At 41.3% G+C, this 6,398-nt stretch overlaps 1 pseudogene; it reads left to right on the forward strand.

Moving 5' to 3' along the window:
- Nucleotides 1-1,720: 1,720 nt before the first annotated feature.
- LOC126189951 (5S ribosomal RNA) lies at nt 1,721-1,838 on the forward strand (annotated as a pseudogene).
- Nucleotides 1,839-6,398: the final 4,560 nt, after the last annotated feature.

Below are 6,398 nucleotides of genomic sequence, written 5' to 3' on the forward strand. Positions count from 1 at the left end.
AGTGTATTTAATGAATGGATCCTACATGATTTAGTAGGCAACGAGCTATCCGCGGCATTTGCCAGAATCTCTCTAACTGCACAAGACAGAGAAATCAAAAACCAAAATCTCTGCCAACCAGTTCCGGGCTCCTGCACTGATGGTCGTGACAGGAGAACCGTCACAAATTTTCTAGTGGAGTAAGCGGCAATCACTAGGTGTACACTGAAACCGCGTCTCTGGTTGGCTGACAGCAGGACAAACAGCCCGCCTGCACTGGGAGGAGACGGGAGCTTAAGCCCGTCTCACACGGAGCAAGGTTCGGCGCAAGTTTGCGAGATGGCGTGCATGCCTGTCGGCTTGCAGGGAAAGGAGGCGGCTATCTTCCATGCCGAAGCTCTCCCACGGTGCAAGATCGGCTGCATGTTGTATCGAACGAAGATGGCTGCTTCAGGTACAGATGTTCAGAGCAAACTGGCGTTATTAGCTGTTTTGGTGCTAAACAATGCAGAAATGCATGCTAGTGAGAGAAGAAGAAAGAAAGAATTGACGAAAAACTGGATTAAGATAAGAGGAGAAACGCTGGAAAAGGTGTGCTCTCCATGCATCATAAAGAGTTGAGGTTAATTCGCATAACACGCACTTTCGTTTGAAAAGTATCACCATTTCATTACTGTTTGATTTTATAAATATGCCGATAATGACTGTTATATACGAATTTATTTTATATGATAGAAGATCGTACATCCTTTGCAAATTTTATACGAATGGATGTATTGGTATTTGCAACTCTTTCGAGTGCCTCTGGACGCAAGTGTTTATTATAATAGTTTGCGCTTTACACGACGTACAGACACTGTTCTGCCCTATAAGTAAATATCAATGCTTCAATCGCTTCCTTGGACCACTGCGGTGCCATTATTTAATAATTATAAGAACTTCCTACCGCACCTCACAACAGCAGACAAGCGACTATCAACATAGTCTTCCCGCCCAAGCTTTCCGCGTCTGACGTCACAAACGAAACGCCTCACGATTGGCCAACGCAGGTAGCACGCAGGGAACCTTGCAAGAAAAATAGCACCGGACCTATCCTGGAAATCCTACAAGGTTCCCAGCAAGGTAGCCCGCTAGCAGACGACGGAGCCCGCAAGGCAGCCGCCGCGCGAGCCAGCAAGGAAACTTACAGCGAATCTTGCTCCGTGTGAGACGGGCTTTAGGCGCTGGCGGCGGCTGGGCAGCCAAGAGCCGAGCACTTCGCCTGCCCAGGCATTCCAGTCGCGTGTCGCACGCGCGCCCGCACGTGGTCTGATAAGCGCAGCTGTAACTCAGTCCCGTGTAATACCGGACTTGCTGTTGCGTTTTACCCCTCCCGGGTCGTGCTAAGCAGGGGTCGTTCCGCCTCTGTAGCAGTAAAGCGGATTTCGGTGATTTTATCTACGTCACCGACCAACGGAGACATTCAAACTGCGACGTAGAGAAACGTACCACGTGCTGTAGCAATGCTGCATGCAATTGGTCGAATTTAGAATCGACATAATTTGCTTAACGATGCTGCCGAGCTGTGATTTAACTCTAACGTGTTGTCACTAAGACAAGGAATATTCGAGCATACTTACGTCTGGTAAAGTCAAAATAAATCAACTTATACGGGGCCTGTGAATGTGCTCCGCTCGTTAAAATAACTAATATATTTTGTAACGCATTTAGTTGCCTTTTTCTATTGTTTTACACAAGCGTTACCAACGGCCTTGCCGCAGTGGTAACACGGGTTCCCGTCAGACCACCGAAGTTAAGCGCTGTCGGGCTGGGCTAGCACTTGGATGGGTGACCATCCGGTCTGCCGAGCGCTGTTGGCAAGCGGGGTGCACTCAGCCCCTGTGTGGCACACTAAGGAGCTACTTGACTGAGAAGTAGCGGCTCCTGTCTCGGAAACTGACATCCGGCCGGGAGAGCGGTGTGCTGACCACATGTCCCTCTATATCTGCATCCAGTGACGCCTGTCGGCTGAGGGTGACACGGCGGCCAATCGGTACCTTTGGGCCTTCATGGCCTGTGCTGGAGGAGTTAAGTTTATATATATATATATATATATATATATATATATATATATATATATATATATATAAGCGTGACTTGTACTCTCTATTTCCTGTACTTCCAATCTGATACTTCCAAAACGAATAAAAAAAGAGCTAATCCGCTGATACATCCCTGATTCATGTCTCTTTGCACCTTGTAATCGTTGGTATTTTCAGTCTTAGATGTTGTATGTTCGATAAGAACATCGAAACTGAAATTAAGAAAAGCCGATTGAAATACTTTGCTCATCTCAACAGACTGCCGGAAAAGCGATTGACAAAAGGGATAACAGACTATGTAACATCACTTAAGAACTCTACACCTTGGCTGAACGATATTCGAAAGGACCTCAAAAACGCAGACATAACACCAACCGACATTTTAGAAAGAGATTCCTTCAGACACAAAGTAACAAGTGGCAAATTACATCAGAGAAAATAAAACAAAAACAAAACGGACGAAAAATGTCAGAAGAACATAAACAAGTTTTCTCGGAAAGCATTACACTGGACCGACAAGAAGAATCTAAAGGAAAGTTCATTGAGTTATTTGCTTAATGTCTTCCATTTATTGGAAAAATATCTCCAGTAATAATAATAATAAAAATAATAATGTAGACAGCCTAGAATCTCGAGCCCCACAGTTCAGCACAGGGGTAAGTTTGCTTTTATCATTTAGCACGAAAGAGCCAGCGTAATAAGGGTCCTGATTAAAATTCCTCTAGGAAAAAATGTTAACCAGCGTAAACATTATAACTGGCGTCCTAGACTGGCATCTGATTCTATCTGAAAAGTTCCGCTGCTCCCCCACCGCTAAAAAAATAACTCAATTGAAAACGACAGTTTCATGCAATAAGTAAAAATATATAATTTTATTTAGATGATATTTAAACATTTATACGTTTCTTTTTTTTCGGCAATATGTGCCGTGATCTGCAGTTGTGGTGTCTCGGGTAGGGCTCTAGTTTGTTTCGTTTGCGGTGAAGGCCGGCATCCCATTCGGTAACAAAATTGCAGTGGCTGACGTTTCATATTTTTATAGCATAATGGAATGACGATGATCATGATGTTTTGAGTGTAACTTGCTTCTAAACCATTAATTTCTATTGTTCCTTTTAAATCGCATTAAATGCCACTTCTCCATTCCTTTCTACATATATCAAAGTTCTATTTTTGATCTTCTATTATTTTAAGTCATAAACTATTGCTTTGAAGAGGTTATTTGGAAATTTTGATTTTCATATACGACTGTTTTTCAACAGTTTTTAGTGTCGTGTATTGTTGTTTAAATACTTTGGTTGTAATTTGCATACTGAAGAGCCCCTTACGTGCTATCAATTCTAGGTTCAATTCCAGTGGCCTTAAGTAAACAGCTACGGCGTTTATGGCAGGAACTTGTAACTGCAATTATTGACAATGTTCGTAGTGGAACTGTAACGAGCGATCCCGATGTTACAAACATTACCTGCTACTAAACCATAAGCTGGCGGTGGTTTCTTGTAATCACAAGAAGAGTTCCTGTTCCCTTCCTTTCACATTTCTTTTTTTAATTTTCCAAGCTATCTGTAATTTTGTTTTTGTCTTGTAACATTGCTGTTGACGCTATGGTTGAAATTTATGTATTACTGAGGTATTTCCGCTTGTGTCACATGCTATGTTCAGACTCTAGCATCTTATGAATGTGACAGCTAGAACCTCGTTAGTACAATGAGGTTCTTTTATTAACAAAAGTGTTGCAGCACCCCATATGTCATTCAGGTGTGTTGCTGTTTTAACTGTTCATGCTCAAATCGGAAGTTCACCCCTGACGTTGTTTGTAAACATGCAAACAATTAGTAGGAGTGTTACCTACTAGTAAAACGCCGCATTCGAATGGATTGCATCACTTCAGTTCAACGTCTGTAGAACAGCAGAGTTAACATCCATCAGGCCACGAGGGACAAGTCCCATATGTGCAACAATGTGGTGGTACGGAGTGGTTTTCTGGAGTTCATTACATGGGACCACCGTACATTTGGTGGTTGAGTGCGATCTCACAGCTCTACCGTACGGGGACGAGATTCTGCAACCGATATGTCATAGTGGTGACAATTTCACCTTGGTGGATGATAACTCTACGTGCACATCGGGCTCTTCTCGTGAACACATCCCTTCAGCATGCCAGGATGACCAGACTGAAGTGGTCTTTGTTTCCCATACCTGAACCAAATCGAACGTATGCGGGGATCTATTAAAACGAGCTTTTTTTGGACTTCGGCAACGACAAGGTCCTATGCGCGGCTTATGTTGAATCGGTATTGCATAGTGGGACAATTTGACCAGGGCTGGCTCGATGATTTCATCGTCGGTCAAGCAAGACTGATACAAGCCTGCATCCGATCAAGGACACGTTCCGTCGCGTTTTGATGTTGCTCAGAAGCGCTGTGGAAAAAAAAGAAAGAAACAAAACGCTGGAAGCAGACGATTCTATCGTTACACAAATGTCTGCTTTTTTATTTTTTTATTTGGTGATTTGGATACATTTTAAACGAATATATACACATGCCTGAGAGCCAAATTTTGTTTTCTGTGCCATGAATTTCGAAAGAAAGGGGTGATGTAACACTTTTATTGATGTGCGTCCGTAAGTTAAGCGAACATGTCTTTTACTTTTTTCTTTTTTTTTTCAATAAGCGTTGTTACATTACAGTTTGCCTGATGTGATAGAAACTGATATTAACGTCACCTACTGACAAAATTGTGTACTTTGTTCCATATCCAACCGCCTGTGTTACAAAATGGTGTTGGAGACAAGGTATTTTGTATTGAAAGTCACTTTTTTCAGTTTTATTGCGTTGTTGCAGCGTATACCTTTTAATATCTTGTATTAAATTTTATGTTTGATGTGACACATCTTATGATGGGGTTACCCTGAAACACGTCATGAAATGAGAAACAAATATTATACTATTAAATGAAACAAGTTTACTGTTACCACTCACCGTTTTATTTACCTCCACGAGGCGTTTCAAAGGTTTAAAGTTCCATCATCAGGTGGATTTACATTAATTGGTATGACATTTATGTATGTGTGTGTGTGTGTGTGTGTGTGTGTGTGTGTGTGTGTGTGTGTGTGCTGTATTACGATTAAACGGTGACTGGTAACACTAAATTTTTTGTTTCATTTAATGTCAATAATCCTCACGGTAAAGCCTAACCTAAATTGTTCGCATTTAAAGGTAAAATATTATACTGCCGACCAAGGAAAGACTATTATCAGTGTATTTCCATGTATTCATTGTAGCTTCAAGCAGTGATTTAAAAACTGCACACTGCTCAAATGGACTGAAAATAAAATGAGCACACCTTCATGTCAGTTCACTACTTAAAACCTACTATCGACCACCGATTTAAAAACTTAATATTGTGTGTTCTATTAACATTATAGACTCCGCTCTTCGTACAACTAACTTTCCTACCAGCATGAATAATATTCACTAATAAATGCGACAGCCATGGTCTGGAGCAGTTTTAAACAGGTTAGTGCAGAATGAATATGATACGAAGACTGACAACGTTATACCATCATACCTATCTTAATCCCTGAGAAAACACTATATCGTTGTACATGAAAAGACAATTGTTCTTTGTTTCCTCGCCACCGCCGTATTTATATCGCTCTTTCAGGTGCTCAACCCCCGGGATGATCAGGACACAACTCTACCAGTTGTATCATACAACAGTTTTTACGGGTACATTAATAACATAGGTTTTTTCAGTTGTCTCCCTTCACTCATCAATCTTACAAGATTAATTGCCTTCTATCTGCTTGTTTAATTAATATTTAATTTCTTTGTTTATTCATTCATTTATTTATTGGTTATTCAACCTGGCCAAATTAGGGACTTAAGGCTCTCTCTTGTATCGGATGATGAATAACATATATCAGAGATATTACAAATCATTCACAATAATAATGATAATATGTTGTTGTTGTTGTGGTCTTCAGTCCTGAGACTGGTTTGATGCAGCTCTCCATGCTACTCTATCCTGTGCAAGCTTCTTCATCTCCCAGTAACTACTGCGACCCACATCTTTCTGAATCTGCTTAGTGTATTCATCTCTTGGTCTCCCCCTACGATTTTTACCCTCCACGCTGCCCTCCAATACTAAATTGGTGATCCCTTGATGCCTCAGAACATGTCCTACCAACCGATCCCTTCTTCTGGTCAAGTTGTGCCACAAACTTCTCTTCTCCCCAATCCTATTCAATACTTCCTCATTAGTTATGTGATCTACCCATCTAATCTTCAGCATTCTTCTGTAGCACCACATTTCGAAAGCTTCTATTCTCTTCTT

Source organism: Schistocerca cancellata, chromosome 5 (genome assembly GCF_023864275.1).
Source record: "Schistocerca cancellata isolate TAMUIC-IGC-003103 chromosome 5, iqSchCanc2.1, whole genome shotgun sequence".
NCBI lineage: Eukaryota > Metazoa > Arthropoda > Insecta > Orthoptera > Acrididae > Schistocerca > Schistocerca cancellata.